General features: G+C 38.9%; 1 pseudogene; it reads left to right on the plus strand.

Annotated features, from left to right (window-relative positions):
• The first annotated feature begins 2,118 nt into the window (after nt 1–2,118).
• LOC101038756 (ribosomal protein uL30-like) lies at nt 2,119–2,884 on the plus strand (annotated as a pseudogene).
• Nucleotides 2,885–18,498: the final 15,614 nt, after the last annotated feature.

The raw sequence follows: 18,498 nt of genomic DNA on the forward strand, positions 1-18,498 counted from the left end.
AAAGGAGGCCAGGCACAGTGGCTCATGCCTGTAATCCCTGCACTCTGGGAGGCTAAGGCAGAGCAGATCACCTGAGGTCAAGTGTTCAAGACCAGCCTGACCAAGGTGGAGAAACTCTGTCTCTACTAAAAATACAAAATTAGCCAGGAGTGGTGGCACATGACTGTAATCCCAGCACTCCTTCATATTAAAAACTCTCAATAAACTATGTATTGAAGAAATAGACCTCAAAACAATAAGAGCCATATATGATAAAACCATAGCCAATTTATACTGAATGGGCAAAAGTCGGAAACATTTCCCTTGAAAACTGGAACAAACCAGACGCAGTGGCTCACGCCTGTAATCCCAGCACTTTGGGAGGCTAAGGAGGGCAGATCACCTGAGGTTAGGAGTTCGAGACCAGCCTGACCAATGTAGAGAAATCCCATCTCTACTAAAAATACAAAATGAGCTGGGCATGGTGGCACATGCCTGTAATCCCAGCTGACCAACATAGAGCAACCCTGTCTCTACTAAAAATAAAAAATTAGCTGGGTGTGGTGGCACATGCCCGTAATCCCAGCTAATCGGGAGGCTGAGGCAGAATTGCTTGAACCCGGGAGGCGGAGGTTGCAATGAGCCAAGATCACACCATTGCACTCCAACCCCAGCCTGGGCAACAAGAGTGAAACTCCGTCAAAAAAAGAAAGAGAGCGAGAGAAAGAGAGAAGAAAGGAGGGAGGGAGGGAGAGGGAGGGGGAAGGAAAGAAAGAAAAAGAGAAAGAAAAGGAAAGAAAGAGAGAAAGAAAAGAAAGAGAGATGGAAGGAAAGAAAGAAAGAAGGAAAGCTGGCACAAACAAAAATGCTGTCTCTCCCCACTCCTCTTTGACTTAGTATTGGAAGTCTAGCTGGAACAAGTAGGCAAGAGAAAGAAATAAAAGGCATCCAAATAGGAAAAGAGGGAGTCAAGCTATCCCTGTTTCAGATGACATGATTCTATACCTAAAAACCCCCATAGTTTCTACCCCAAGGCTCATTAGTCTGATTTATATCTTCAACAAAATTTCAGCATACAAAATCAATGTACAAAGGTCAGTTGCATTCCTATACCCTGATAGCATCCAAGCCGATAGCCAATTCAGGAGCTATCCCACTCACAATTGTTACAAAAAGAACAAAATACCTAGAAATACAACTAGCCAAGGATGTAGAAGATCTCTGTGACAGGAATTACATAACACTGCTCAAAGAAATCTGAGACGACACAAATAAATGGAAAAACATTTCATGTTTATGGAGAGGAAGAATCATTATCATTAAAATGGCCATAGCACCTGAAGCAATTTACAGATTCAATGTTAAACAATGGTATTATTCACAGAACCTAAAAAAAAAAAAGAAAAAAAAAAAAAAAAAAAAAAACTTTTAAAAATATATGTGAAACAAAAAAAAAAAAAACAAAAAACAAACAAACAAAAAAAAAAAAAAAAAAACCCTAATAGCCAAGGCAATCTTAAGCAGAAAGAACAAAGCCAGAGGCATCATATTACCCAACTTCAAACCATGCATGGTACTGGTACAAAAACAGGCACATGGACTAATGGAACAGAATACAGAGCCCAGAAATAAGGCTACACACCCACAACCACCTGATGTTTGACAAAGCTGGCAAAGACAAGCAATGGGGAAATTACTCCCCTTTCAATAAAGGGTGATGGAATAACTGACTAACCATATGCAGAAGACTGAAACTGAGCCCCTACTTTACATCACATACAAAATCAACTTAGGATGAATTAGAGACTTAAATTCAAAACCTAAAAGTATAAATATCCTGGAAGATAATCAAGGAAATAACTACTCTAGACATAGGAGATGGCAAGGATCTTACTCCAAAGATGCCAAAAGCAATTGCAACAAAAAGAAAAACTGGCAAATGGTATCTAATTAAACTGATGAGCTTCTCTACTGCAAAAGAAACTATCAGTAGGGCAAACAGACAACTTACAGAATGGGAGAAAATACTTGCAAACTATGCACCTGACTATGGTCTAATACCCAGCACATAGGAGGAACTTAAATAAATTTACAAAAATAGTTACCAAATAACACCATTAAAAAGTGGGCAAAGGCCGCATGATCAGTAGCTGCTACACTGGGAAGATAGCGGAGCAAGAGCGAAGAAAAATCCCTTTGGTTCCAGAAAGTCTTCTGAAAAAGAGGAAGGCTTATCAAGCCCCCAAACCACTCAGGCAAAGCAGGCACTTTTGGCAAAGAAGGACCAGAGGGAAGGAAGAGGGGCCAGGTTTAAGTGACTGGATCATTCCTACATGATTCCTGGCGGCAGACACGTGACAAGGTGCGTGTCAGACGACTAAAAGTGAAGCCTCACACCTTGGAATTGCCAGGTGAACATTCCTCGGCCTTTGTCCTACGCATTGAAAGGATTGGTGGTGTGAGTTTACTAGTGCAGAGAACCATTGCAAGATTTTGCCTGAAGAAAATTTTTAGCGGTGTCTTTGTAAAATTCAACCCCCAGAACCTAAAAATATTGCGTATAGTGGAAACTTATGTGACCTGGGGATTTTCAAATCTGAAGTCTGTCCAGGAACTCATTTTGAAACGTGGACAAGCCAGGGTCAAGAATAAGACCATCCCTCTGACAGACAACACTGTGATTGAGGAGCCCCTGGGGAAGTTTGGTGTCATTTGCTTGGAAGACCTCATTCATGAAATTGCCTTCCTGGGGAAGCATTTCCAGGAGACCTCATAGCTGTTGCACCCTTTCCACCTCTTAGCGGCCTGTCATGCTACCATAAATAGAGTGGGCTTTCTCAAGGAGATTGGCACACATGGCTATCGGGGCGAACGCATCGATCAGCTCATCCGCCAGCTGAACTAAACCTAGGTGCCAAACTGTAATACATTTTTATCAATGAAGTGGAAGCGTGTGTTTTTGGGGTTTGGAGAATTTGTATCAAGTATCTTCAGAGAAGATTGTTTCCTATCTTATTTTCAAAAACTGGAAAGGAAGGGTCAAAGAAAAGACAGTAGCTGGCCGGGTGTGGTGGCTCACGCCTGTAATCCCAGTATTTTGGGAGGCTGAAGAGGGTGGATTACCTAAGGTTGGGAGTTTGAGACCAGCCTGACCAACATGGCAAAACCCTGTCTTTACTACAAATACAAAAATTAGCTGGGCCTGGTGGCCCATACCTGTAATCCAAGCTACTCGGGAGGCTGAGGCAAGAGAATCACTTGAACCCGGGAGGTGGAAGGTTGTAGTGAGCCAAGATTGAGCCGTTTGCACTCTAGCCTGAGCAACAAGAGCGAAACTCCATCTCAAAGGGGAAAAGAAAAGAAAAAACAGTAGCTGATGTTCATGGCAAGCACCTTTCGTCACAGTCCAGTTTCAAGGAAAAATTCCTGTGTTTTCTACATTAGCTGCTGCCTCATCTGAAATCAGCACATTCTATGGAGGAAGGAGTCCTGCTTTGCTGCAGCTCCTATCCTAGGGTTTAACATTGGTAATTGAGTAACTAGCATTTGTACAAGGCTCCCTAAGACTCCTGCAGTAGTGGACAAGCCCAGGGACATAATTGAATCTGGAGATTCCTGGGGCCTTGTTGTGAAAAAGACGACATACACACAGGAGTAAAGGTACAAAAATAAATGTTCACTTGTCTTTGAAAAAGAAAGTGAGCAAAGAACATGAACAGACACTTCTCAAAATAAGACATACATACTGACAACAAGCATATGCAAAAAAAAAAAAATGCTCAACGTCACCAGTTATTAGAAAAATGCAACTCAAAATCACAATGAGATGCCATCTATATTAGCTCATTCTCACACTGCTATAAAGAGCTACCTGCACTAGGTAGTTTATAAAGAAAAGAGGTTTAAATGACTCGCAGTTCCACATGCCTTAGGAAGCCTCAGGAAACTTACAATTATGGGGCAAGGTGAAGGAGAAGCAAGCATCTTCTTCATAAGGAGGCAGGAAGTGGGGTGCAGGGAGTGCCATACTTTAAACCATCAGGTCTTGTGAGAACTCACTCACTGTCATGAGAACAGCATGGGGAAAATCCACCTCCATGATTCAGTCACCTCCGATGGTGTCTCTCCCCTGACATGAGGAAATTACAATTTGACATGAGATTTGGATGGGAACCCAGAGCCAAACCATCACCATCTTAAACCAGTTACAATGGCTACTATTAGAACATGAAAAATAACAGATGTTGTTAAAGTTGTGGAGAAAAGGGAACACTTAGAATCTGCTGGTGGGAGTGTAAATTAGTTCATCCATTGTGGAAAGTAGTGTAGCCATTCCTCAAAGAACTTAGAACAAAATTACTACTATTCAATCCAGTAATCCCATTATCAGGTATATACCCAAAGGGATATAAATCATTCTACTGTAAAGTTACATGCACATATATGTTCATGGCAGCAGTATTCACAATAGCAAAGATGGAAATCCACCTAAATGCTCATCAAAGGTATATTAGATAAAGAAAATGTGGTACATGTACACCATGGAATTCTATGCAGACATAAAAAGGAATAAGATCATGTCCTTTGCAGCCGCATAAATGGATCTGGAGGTCATTATCTTAAGCAAGCTAACACAGAAACAGAAAACCAAGTTCCAAATGTTCTTACTTATAATTGGGAGCTAAACAATGAGAATGCATGGATAGTAGGAAGGGTACAACAGACCCTGGGGGCCACTTGAGGCTGGAAGGTGGGAGGAGGTAGAGGATCAGAGAAAATACCTATTGGGTACTCTGCATATTGCCCAGTGATGAAATTTTCTGTACACCAAATCCTTGTAACACACAGTTCATCTATATAACAAATCTGCACATGTATCCTTGGACCTAAAATAACTATTAAAATAAATAAATAAATGAATACTTTCAAAAATCATTTAGGAGGTTAGAACATTCCAGTATTGTATTAGTCTGTTCTGGCATTGTTATAAAGAACACCTGTGACTGGGTAATTTATAGAGAATATAAGTTTAATTGGCTCACAGCACACAGTTCTACATAGTAGAACTGGCTGTACAGAAAGCATGGCAGCTTCTGGGGAGGCATCAGGAAGATTTAAATCATAGTGGAAGGCAAAGGGGAAGGAGGCATGTCTTACATGGCCAGACCAGGAGGAAGAGAAAGAAGGTGGAGGGGCTACACATTACACAACCAGATCCCGTGAGAACTCTATCACAAGAACAGCACTAGAGGGATGGTGCAAAACCATTAGAAACCACCCCCACGATGCAATCACCAGACCCACCAGTCCCCACCTTCAACATTGGGAATTACAATTGAACATGAGATTTGTCTGGGGACAGATCCCAACTCTATCAAGGATAGAGTATAGAATATGACCAAATAATCTAAGTATATTACAAATGTGTGAAACAACCTCACTGCAGGTGCTGGTGAAAGAAGTGCTGACATAAATAACTTCTGGAAATTAGTGGAGTCTGTAAGACTAAATGAAAAGCTGTTTATAAAAGACACACTCTTGTTTTTCACAGAGATATGGGTTAACAATGCTAATATTTCTATACACGTGTACTGGAATTGAGCAATTAAGTAAATCATGGTAAATTGTGAATAGTGGGAGGCTGATTTCTCTCTGCTGGAGTGAGATTTTATGCTTAATGAAAGGGAGGAGGCTAAAATAATCTTTGTGGTATTGGATTACCATTGAATATATTAATATTAAATCATATTTGGCTTATTGTAGACACACATGGCTACATATACATACACATAGCTACATATAGACATAGATAGATATGTGTACATACATGATTAGTATACACAAATATCTCCTTCCACTGACAACTGAGAAGGCTTGGAAGCGACAGTACCCCAGTAGTAACAAGCACATCTGGCGTGCAGTTCATGGTCTGTAATACCGTTCTGCAATACAGGGAAAAATACTTCTTAGGAAAATTGCTGTTTCTAGAACTAGGGCAGGAAACATACAAGATGAGCCTGTAATGTTTTGTAGTGCCAGAAAGTAAAGAAGTGCTAACAACAAAAACAAGCCAACAAGGATGGGGCTATGTCAAAGAGATGTACTGAAAGAGCCAATACCAAAACCTCCTGATGCCAAACCTGGAACAATCTAGGGAACCAAATAAGGCAGTGTTGAATTGTAATACAAAGTATAAAATAAATAACCATCAGTCTACACTAATACAAGTAAATAAGTGAGTAAATAAATAAATGGAGGCAAAAAAACAATCTTCCATGCGGAAAACTTCCAAATGATTTACGTAGATACTCCAACCTCAAGGAGGTAAAGCATAACTCCCCACTGTTTCAGTTCAGGCCACACCTAGTGACTTTCTTCCAAAGAGTACCGAATGGAAAAGGGACATAAAAGAATAACTTGTGATGGAAAAGCCTGACAAGCACAAATTACCTCAGCAAGGTGATCAGGGTCAACATCAACAGTAATAAATCATACCAACAGTATGTTCTCTTGATACGATAGGATGAAAATAGCTCTTAACGTCTGTAGTCTTATTCCCAAAAAACCATTATCCCAGTCTAATAATGAGGCAAACATCTGACAAATCCCAAAAGATAGTTATTTACAAAAGTACCTGATTCATTCTTCTCAAACTGTCGAGGGCACCAAAGCAAGAAACAAGTGAAAAACTGTCATAACCAAGAGGGGCCTGAGAAAATATGATGAAATTTTATGTCGTATTCTGGATGGGTTCTTGGTTCCCAAAAAGGAATTTATCCAAAAACTAAGGAAATTTGATTAAAACGTGGACTTTGGATTACAGTAATGTGTTAATATTGATTCATCAATCATGATAGATCTACCTCGCTAATGTGATATGTTCATGAAGGGGAACTACATACAAGGTTAATGAGAACTCTCTAGACTATATTCTAATATTTCTGTACATCTAAAACTGTTGTAAAAATCAAGTTTACTTTAAATATATAGCTGTCTTGGTTCTGCTTTACTCCTTTTTTTTTTTTTTTTAAATTCAGAGCCTCCCTCTGTCACCCAGGCTGGAGTACAGTGGTGTGATCTTGGTCACTGCAACTTCCGCCTCCCAGCCTCCCTGGTAGCTGGGACTGCAATCCTCCCACCTCAGCCTCCCTAGTAGCTGGGACTACAGCGTGTGTCTGCCCGGCTAATTTTTGTATTTTTTGTAGAGATGGGGTTTTTGCCATGTTGTGCAGGCTAGTCCGAAACTTCTGAGCTCAAACAATTACCTCAGCCTCCCAAAGTGCTGACATTACAGGTATGAGCCATGTTGCCCAGCCATTTCCACTTGCTTTCCTTTCTAATTGAGCCCAATTCTTAAAAACATCCAATGACATCTTAGCTTGTGTGTCCTGGTTCAGCTCTGGAGGTTTGAATGATTCTTCTTTGTTTTAATCATTCAGCTGAGATTAAAAACAACACCTAATTTCTTAATGTCAACTGCTCACGTGCCCTCTGTTACATTCTACCTTCTTCCACTCACTACTCTGACTCTGTGGTATAGTACTGAGTTGGGGATGTGCACACACAAGCAAACACACACATACATGTGAACATGCAAAATGCATGGTGTGCTGAAACTGTCTCAAACCAGCTAGTGAGACCCAAGTTTTAAACTTTCAAGAATGTGGCAAGCCAATTATTAAGCACATCCATTATTAAAAATTAAAGGATAAAGTTACCATTAAGTAAATCATATTAAAAACAAAGGTTATGAATAATATCATTACTTCCTATGTATTTTACTATTATATATACTTTTGAGTATATTATTTTACTATTATCTACCCTTTTGAGTATTACCTACACTATTTTATTTCTTTAATGGAAATGCTACATAATGATGTGCTACTTCTTTATTCTGTTTTTGGTGATGTCACATTGATATGACATCATGTCATTGATATGATATGAAATAGGCCACGGGTAGAGTATTTGTACCATTGATATTGAAGAAACTTAAATCAAAACTTGGCTTATTGTTTTGTTGTTTGTCTACTTTAAAAAGATGGATGTGCTTAATAACTGCCCTTAAGAAGATGGGGGAAATGTTATCAAGGTTAATACTGTAGGTTAAACTTTAAAATGTCTGTAGCTGTTACACTGTGGATAGCACAAAATATTGTGGAATATTCTTTAAGTGTTTGAAACCAGTTTTAAACTCAGCAAAGAAGTTAACTGATATTGTTAATAAGAGTCCATTTCAAACATTCTATTCTATTGTTATATTCTCATCTTACTTGCCAATATAGATGAAAATGTCGATTGATATTCATTTCAGAATTACTCTCATTTGTTAATCACAACCACAGGTTAACTAAAGATATAAGAGTTTGGCTAAATCAATGAGAACATTCTATAAGAATAAGTTCACTATACAGAATAGAGAATATTATATATTTTATTATTATTTGTAAGTTGTGTATTACATATTCTTTATTTTAGTAAAATTTGTAATAAACATCTGTATTTGTTTATTTTTTACAGTTTGTTGTTAAACAGTTACTAGCAAATTACTATGTACACACATTCCCTAACAAGAATGTGGGAATTATTTGCCACATAAATGAGAAATATGAGGTTATATGTAGTAGATACAATCTTAAACAAACCCCACAAGTATGGTTGATACTTCCACTAGACATCTCGTCAAAGGAATTATATTCCCAAATATTTATCACCACAAGTTTTGTTGAAACTAGACCTTTCCACAAGCTATGATTTCCTACAAATCCATATTTTTATCAGAGTTTCTTCATCTAATTAGGTTTTAAAATTGGAATAAGAATAAGATACAGATAAATCAATTAGATGTATTAATTAGGAATCTGTTATGAATTGAAATGTGTTCCTCCAAAGTTTATATGTTGGTGCTCTAACCTCCAATGTGACTGTATTTACAGATTGAGCCTTTAAAGAGGTAATTAAGGCTAAACGAGGTTGTAAGAGTGGGGCCCTAATCCAGCAGAACTGGAGTCTTTACAAGAAGAGGAAGACACACAAAGGGTGCATGCACACAAAGAAAAGGCCAGTAAGGACACAGTGGGAAGTAGCCACCTGCAAGCCAAAGAGAGAGGACTCAGGAGAAACCCAACCTGTTAGCATCATGATCTTGGACTTCCAGCCTCCAGGCTATGAAAAAACAACTGCTGTTTGAGCCACTCTGTCTGTGGTATACCATGTACCATGGTATTGTAGGGAAACCCTAGTAAACTAATACAGAATCTTTTGATTGTAAGTAACAGAAATCAACTCAAGGGAGGCTATAGCAGAAAGAGGACAGAAATGAAGGTCTGAGTTACAACTGGAAACTGGAGTGCTACAGGAAGCCCAAGAGGCTCTCTTCTTCTGTATCTGTCTCCTATATCCTGCACATCTTTATTCCATAGCTGCAATGTCCCATATGGTAGTCACAAGGAACATGGGGCTATTTAAATTTAATAAAATTCCGTTCTTTAGTCACATTAAAGACATTGCAACTATTAAATAGCTACATATGGCTGGTACTACTGTGTGTTGCCTCCCAGGTTCAGGCACTTTCTTGAACAAGAGAAAAAGAAAGTTTTTTTTTGCCTTTCCTAGAAGTTATGCATTTCAATCAACCCTACTCCTCACCATCCCCATTTATTGGAATAATATTAATACTACTTTCAAACTGAAACTGTGAGATCACTTTCTTTCTACATCATTGTAGTAGTTCTTTTGGACAGCACTGGATTATAGGATTACCAGAGATCAAGGTAAACTTCCCTTGAAATTGAAGGTAAACTTCCATTTAACCATCAGGACACCTCAGCTGTATGGTTCCCTTTTAAGGCCTATATTTCGTTTTGAATGTGTCATTTTGTACAATTTTTCTTAGGGACTGATATCAGTAGTGACCTCTAGGGAAAGGAGTAGTAGTGAGAAAAAACATTAATTTTATTTTGTATTGTTAGAATGTTAAATACATCCATGTATAAACTACATAATATTTTTAAGGAATTGGAGTTTTGTATTGCCACTCATTGTATCCAAACACCCAGTACAGTACCAACAGGTAATGTTAGGAAGTCTAAGAGGATAGGCTATATGGTTAATGCTAAATCTTGTGATAGTGAGAAGATGCTCTGTTTATGCCTAATTCTTTCTGCTTTAAGCCCAGATTGGTCTGGGAATTGCTCAAGGAAACTGGAAGCCTGAACCAGAGGAGAAAGAGAGAGAGAGTGAGAGAGAGAGAGAGAGAGAGAGAGAGAGAGAGAGAGAGAACTGATATGTAATAAATAACTCCTGTGTATCTGACACTATAAAAAGTTTATACTTTTTATGTCTACTCTAAACTACACTGCAAAGGAGTCACCCTTGTACCCATTTTATAAATGAGGAAACTAAGACATAGATAACGGACTGACTCATTTATCCTGGTGTGTTCTTTTTTCTTTTCCTGTTAGTGTAATTTGACAGTTACACAATTCTTACCAAATAGAATGTGGCCAGTTCTAGAGAAACTTCCTTCTACCAGTGCTTATTTTATTATTATTACATAATTCATACACTTGGATCAAAAACTGGTAGCAAATTGTATTTAATACAAGGTAAATCTTTCTTCATACACTGCCCCAGGCAACAGTCAACAACTTCTTGTGTGTCTTTACAGAAATATTTTATGTATATGCAACACATATATGAATATTTCTAAAATTTAATTTGAAGTATTTTACATACTCCAACAATATATCTTGAAAATCATTACATATTTACTAGATCTACTTAATTTCTTTTAACAGCTATATGTTATTAGTGGTAGGAAAGCCTCAAAATTTGTTCAAATTCCTTCACATTTATGATCATTGTTTCATATCTCTTCAGTGACCATTCTTATAAATGGGCCATTTTGCACATGTTCCAAATTTATTCTGCAGAATAACTTTCTAGAGGTGGAGTTCCTGAGTCAAAGAGATATCTCTTTAAATTTTTCATAGATATTACTAATTTTTATCCATAGATGTTAAACAAATATACTTCCCCTCAGGAATATTTATCTATACCCTTTCCAATATTAAGGGAACACTTTATTGTACAAGAGAAAAAGAAAGAAAAATCAATCTAATTTGCCAATAGTCACCTAAAAGAATTTTTTTTTTTTTTGCCTTTTCCAGAAGGTATGCATTTCAGTCAACCCTACCCTCACCATCCCCATTTACGGGAATAAAATTAATACCACTTTCCAAAAGGAAAGAAACTGTGAGAACACTTTCTTTCTTTTCTACTTTATACATGACTGGTCTATTTTATATACGACTGGCATGGAGATTATTCGATATGCTCGTCTGTGTATTAGACAAATTTGCCTCCAAGCAGATCGGTCTCTTGCAGTCCTGGGTAACTCTGACAGTACTTTCCTGAAGTATCCATCTTTGGTTCTGTGGTAGTACCCAGTGGAAAACCTCACTTTCCTATGAACTACTTACTTGAGGTATTTTTCCTAACAACGTGAAATACACTCCATTTTTCTCCTTGCTTCTTTCATCAATCTCATTTCAATGGACATTAGAAAACACTTTCTTTGATTATTATTTATCTTTGTAATACTTATTTCTTCGGTTCCCCATTCATAAAGTCTTTGTTCTAGAGGCCAAATCTGTTTTGTCTTACTATTCCTATCTAAAGCTTGAAGGTATGGCAATTACTAAAAACTTTCTACATGTTAAATTAGCTTTAAAAGAATATAGCAATTAAATTGTCTTGATGACTTAGAGGTTGACAGGTACAAGGATCCTAAAATTTACTTCCTGGACTGCTAACTTCAAATCTTATCTGTATCAACAGTTTTCTCACTAAAGTAAAACAACAAAAATTATTTTATTAGATTATTTATAATTGGGAGAGTATTATTTCTCTTTCTCCTACCTCCAATTATGAAAAAAATACTTATCCCCAGCGTTTTCTGGATAAAGCTATCATATATATATATATATATATATATATATATATATATATATATATACACACACACACTTTTTTTGAGATGGAGTTTCACTCTTGTTGCATAGGCTGGAGTGCAATGCGCAGTCTTGGCTCACTGCAACCTTTGCCTCCTGAGTTCAGGTGATTCTCCTGCCTCAGCCTCTGGAGTAGCTGAGATTATAGGCACGTGCCACTATGCCCAGCTAATTTTTGTATTTTTAGTAGAGACAGGGTTTCAGCATGTTAGTCAGGCTGGTGTCGAACTCCTGACCTCAGGTGATCCACCTGCCTCTGCCTTCCAAAGTGCTGGGGTTACAGGTGTGAGCCACCAAGCCTGGCCCAAGTTGTTTTTAAAATCTTTTTGGCACTCTTTACTAAATCACAAAGGTTCATCTTATTTAGGGGAACAGGAGGGATTTAGTCTGTTAATAAATTTATCTCCATGCCATGGGGAAGACTCTCTTAGAAGGTAGCAGCTAGAACAAAACACTGAAAAGTTTATGAACAACACCAGTAATTCCTACTTTCGTTATATCTTCCCTTTGAGATAGATGTTTAGTCCTTTACTCTTATTACCTAGCATAGTGCCTGGCACACAGTAGGTGGCCACTGATTATTTCTTGAATGAAGTAAAGAATGAGAAGATTACTTACAGAGTTAGAGCTCTTCAGATTCCCTCCAGATTTCATGTATCTTTTTTGATTACACAGGTGGTATTTGGTTACCTGAGTAAGTTCTTTGGTGGTGATTTGTAAGCTTTTGGTGCACCCTTCACTTGAGCGGTATACACTGGACCATATTTGTAGTCTTTTATCTCTTGCCCACTCCCTTTCTTGCCCCCAAGTCCCCAAGTTTATTGTAACATTCTTATGCCTTTGCATCCTCATAGCTTAGCTCCTACATATAAGTGAGAAGATATGATGTTTGGTTTTCCATTCCTGAATTACTTCATTTAGAATAATAGTCTCCATTCTTATCCAGGTCACTGTAAATGCTGTTAATTAATTCCTTTTAATGGCTGCATAGTATTCCATTATATATATATAATGAAATATATGTTATATGTATTTGAAATATATATTATATATAATGAAATATATACATTATATATATCTGAAATATATATTATATATAATGAAATATATATATTATATATATTATGGAATACTATGGAATATATAATATAATATATAATATATTATATATAATTATATATATTATATATATTCCATAATATAATATAATATTATGGAATATATAATATATATAATTATAATATATATTATGGAATATCTATAATATAATATATAATATATTATATATATTTCATAGTATTCCATATAATATATGGAATATATATATATTATATAAATATTCCATAGTATTCATATATATGTGTATCACAGTTTCTTTATCCACTCATTGATGAGATTTTGGGTTGATTCCACAATTTTGCTATTGTGAATTGTGCTCCTATAAACATGTGTGTGCAAGTATCTTTTCCAAATAATGATTTCTTTTCCTTTGGATAGATGCTCAGTAGTGGGATTGCTGGATTAAATGGTAGTTCTACTTTAAGTTCTTTAAGGAATCTCCACACTGTTTTCCATAGTGGCTGGACTAGTTTACATTCCCACTAGCGGTGTAAAGGTGTTCTCTGTTCACCACATCCATGCAAACATCTACAGTTTTTGATTATGGCCATTCTTGCAGGAGTAAGGTGGTATCACATTGTGGTTTTGACTAGCATTTCCCTGATTATTAGTGATGTTCGACATTTTTTCATATGTTTGTTGGTCATTTGTATATCTTCTTTTGAAAATTATCTATTCATGTCCTTAGCCCACTTTTTAATGGGATTGTTTGTTTTTTTTCTTACTGATTTGTTTGAGTTCATTGCAGATTCTGGATATTAGTCCTTTGACAGATGTATAGATTGTGAAGATTTTCTCCCACTCTGTGGGTTGCCTGTTTACTCTGCGACTGTTTCTTTTGCTTTGGAAAAGCTCTTTAGTTTAATTGGGTCCCAGCTATTTACCTTTGTTTTTATTGTATTTGCTTTTGGGTTTTTGGTCATGAAATCCTTGTCTCAGTCAATGCCTAGAAGGATTTTTCCAATGTTATCTTCTAGAATTTTTATAGTTTTAGGTTTTAAGTTCTTAATTCATCTTGAGTTGATTTTTGTTTAAGATGAGACATAAGGGTCCAGTTTCATTCTCCTACATGTGGCTAGCCAATTATCCCAGAAACATTTGTTTAAAATTGTGTCATTTCCCCATTTTATATTTTTGTTTGCTGTGTAGAAGATCAGTTGTCTGTAAGTGTTTGGGTTTATTTCTGGGTTCTCTATGCTATTAAATAAGTGTGTGTACCTATTTTTATACCAGTACCACTCTGATTTGGTGATTATGGCTTTATAGTATAGTTTGAAATCAGGTAATGTGATGCCTCCAGATTTTTTCTTTTTGCTTAGTCTTGTTTGGCTATGTGGGCTCTTTTTTGGATCCACATGAATTTTAGAATTGCTTTTTCTAATTCTGTGAAGAATGATAGTGGTATTTTGATGAGAATTGTGTTGAATTCGTAGATTGCTGTTGGCAGTATGGTCATTTTCACAATATTGATTCTACTCATCTATGAGCATGGGATGTGTTTCATTTGTTTGTGTTGTCTATGATTTCTTTCAACAATGTTTTGTGGTTTTTCTTGTAGAGGTCTTTTGACTTCTTGGTAAGATAGATTCCTAAGTATCTGATTTCTGTTTTTTTTTTTTTTTTTTTTTTTTTTTTTTTTTTTTTTTTTTTTTTTTTTTTTTTCTTTTTTGCAGCTATTGTAAAAGCAGTTGAGTTCTTAATATGATGCTCTGTTTGGTTGCTATTGGTATATAGAAGAGCTACTGATTTGTGTACATTAATCTTGTATCCAGAAACTTTGCTGAATTCTTTTTATCAGTTCCAGGAGCTTTCTGGGGGAGTCCTCAGGATTTTTAAGGTAGACGATCATATCTTCAGCAAACGGTAACAGTTAGACTTCCTCTTTACTGATTTGGATGTTTTTTATTTTTCTCTCTTGTCTGGCTGCTCTGGCTAGGACTTTCAGTACTGTGTTGAAGAGGAGTGGTGAGAATGGGCATCCTTGTCTTATTCCAGTTCTCAGAGGGAATGCTTTCAACTTTTCTCCATTCAGTATTATGTTGGTTGTGTTTTCATAGATGGCTTTTATTACATTAAGGTATGTCCCTTATATGCCAATTTTGCTGAAAGTTTTAATGATAACGGGATGCTGGATTTTGTCAAATACTTTTTCTCCATCTATTGAGATGATTATGTGATTTTTGTCTTTAATTCTGTTTATGTGGTGGATCACATTTATTGACTTGCGTATGTTAAATCATCCCTACATTCGTAGTATGAAATCCACTTTATCATGTTACGGTGGATTATCTGTTTGATATGTTGTTGGATTCGTTAGCTAGTATTTTATTAAGGATTTTAGCATCAATGTTCAACAAGGATATCAGTCTGTAGTTTTTAAATGTGCTTTTCTGGGTGGGCACAGTAGCCAACGCCTCTAATCCTAGCACTTTGGGAGGCCGAGAGGGCAGATCACTTAAGGTCAGGAGTTCGAGAGCAGCCTGGCCAACACAGTGAAAAACCCTTTACTAAAAATATAAAAACTAGGCAGGCGTTGTGGCGGGCATCTGTAATCCCAGCTACTCAGAAGGCTGAGGCAGGAGAATCGCTTGAACCCCGGAGGCGGAGGTTGCAGTGAGCCTAGATCACGCCACTGCACTCCAGCCTGGGCGACAGAGTAAGACTCTGTCTCTAAAAAGTTCTTTTCTGCTGCTTCCTGAACTTGATTGCCTAAATAAGGGAAGAGAGATGTGGAAGGAGGTGGAGGTTAAGTGAGGACCCTCCCTCCTGGCCTGCATCTGGGGTGTGTGGCACCTCCGGGGGCCCCCGGGAGGATCCCAGCCAGTTTGGGTGCTGGAGACGCCCCGAAGGAAGGGCTGCTCTCCGGTTCCGCGGCTCGGAGGTCGCCGCACCCGGGCGCTCCTGGGCCTCGTGGCTCTCCTGGTGCGCGCCCCAAGGGAAGCGTGTGTATGTTTCGGTCGGCAGGGCCTTTTATTCCCCCTCGGCTCCACAGCTTTGAGGTTTCTTTCTGAACCTTGGTTGGTGGTCGGGAAGAGCCCCCGCCTCCAAACTGCAGTCTCACAGTCAGCTGCAGCCTCAGTCTCGAACAGCCTTGCTTAGAAGCCGTCTTTTCCTGCCCCGTCCCGTCTTCCCCTCTCGATTCCTTTTTTTCGCCGGAGAAAGCCCCTCCGAGCCTTGTCTCTCCGGGTTGCTGCGGCCTCCTCCACCAGCAGCTCTGGGACCCGGGTCTGGTCCTCCCCGGAGTCGTCAGGCTCAGTTCTGCGTGTTCGATGCGCGCGGGAAACGCACGCAGGTGGCGGCTTTAGCGGCAGATCTCCATAGAAAAGAGACCCGGAGTTACGCTCTTCCTGGCCCGAGGCCCAGAGCCTCAAAGCGGGCGGGCGCCCGTGCGCGCCCTGAGGGGCCACACGACAGCGGAGCCCGACGCCTAGGGGGGGCCGAGGACTGCGAACCGGCAACTGCCAAAGAAGCGGCGGCGGGGAGGGAAAATGGCCGCTAACAGGCTCCCTCCCACCCGCAGCAGAAGTTGGGGAAGTGCGGGGGGGAAGGGGGAAAAAGGAGAGAATAGGAGTGGGGTTGAGGAAGGGTAAGGAGGATAGGGAGCTTCCTACAGTTGCGCGGGAAGGTGGAGAAAATTGTCAGGAAGGCAACTGAGTATTAGAGCTAGCGAGCTTCAGAGAAATGTTGATAGACATATGCCCAGAAAGCGAGGAGGCCGGGCATGGGCACTAAATACCAAGCACAGGAGATATACGGAGGCAGGAAATTGGCACGTCAGAAGCATTTCACTATCCTGCTCTAAAACAAAACAAATTGAACACAAAAAACAGATCATAGCGAAAGCGGCACAGCAGTGAGCTCGTGGAGCCCATTCCTATACAGAAACACGGAAAAATGAGCAAAAGCTGTCAGGATTGACTCCGTGGGAACTCTGGGAAACAGTAAAAAGATGACAGCAACCAAGTGAGTGCTGAAACTAAAAAAAGGTAACTGAAACGCAGTGATAGGGAAGAGGGGCAGGGAAGTGCTGGGTAGGGAAAGGCGGGTCCCTGGCAACGACCCTTCCCTGAGCTTGCGCCCACGGGACCTAGGTGAGGACAGACGCTTCTGCCATTACGCCCAAATGTTGCATTTCCCAAGACCTCCCTGGCCAGCCACGTCTCCATCCTGTGCCTACGAAAACCCTGAGACCCTAGCAGGCAGACACACAAGAGGCTGTATCTCCAGAGGAACTCATCGGAGTAATAACTGTGTGGGAAGCTGAGCACTCCAGCGAAAGAAAGCATGCCTGTGGAAGAGGACGCCGACAGACTGCAGGAGGCTATTATAATATTATAAAATTATCATATTATAATAAAATGAAAATATAAAAATATATTTGTGTCATAAATATAAATAAAAATGATTTACATCATTATTTTACATAATAAATCACATAATTATTTACATAAATTATTGTATGAGAACACGGTGAATAATTTTAAGCCAAAAACAATTCGATGTTCATCACTGGATGAGTAGATAAGCAATTTGCAGTATATTCATACAATTGAATATGATTCAGCCATAAAGTGAAATAAGGTACTGATACATGCTGCAGCAAGGATGAACCCCCAAAACATGACACTCGGTGAAGGAAGCCAAACACGGAAGGTCACATATTGTATAATCCCATTTATAAGAAATATTTAGAATAGGTAAATCCATGGAGACAAAAGATTTGTAGTTGCCAGGGGGTGGAGCCAAGAAAGATTTAATAAGTATGCTTATGCAGTTGATGAAAATGTTTTGGGCTAGATAAGAGCGATGGTTGCGTAACATCGTGAGTGTACTAAATGTCACTGAATTCTACTCTTTAAAGTTGTTAATTTTATGTTATATTACTTGTACCTCAACAAGAAAATAATAATAATAATAATAATAATAATAATAATAGTAAAGGCTGAGTGCTCCAGCAAGGGATGAGGCAGCAAGCAGTGTCTCCCAACCCCAGTGAAGTCTGAGCCTCGTGCCTGTAATAATCCCACTATGGCAGAGAACTGCAGAGTTCCTTTGGTCATTAGCAGCCTCACAGCCCCCTGAAACCTCAGCCTGGGGGGTCTCCAAAAGCCAAGGCGGGGACAGGGAACCAAGCCGGACTCTGAGACTGTGGGCCAAGTTTAGGTGGACTCAGTTACCTGGCTGAGGCCTAGTGGGCAAAATATTCCAAACCTGGCGGGATTTGGAACCTGGAGCCAGATAATTACCGGAACTCCAGATGTGAGAGTCTATTGACAGGAGGTCCCCCTAGAGTTTCCATTCATCATTTTAACCGCATTTCATCGATCTTGAGACATGGCTTTTCATATTGTATCATCTCAAAATAGTGTTAGATGTTTAGTTG

This window comes from Saimiri boliviensis, chromosome 2, assembly GCF_048565385.1.
Source record: "Saimiri boliviensis isolate mSaiBol1 chromosome 2, mSaiBol1.pri, whole genome shotgun sequence".
Taxonomy (NCBI): Eukaryota; Metazoa; Chordata; class Mammalia; order Primates; family Cebidae; genus Saimiri; species Saimiri boliviensis.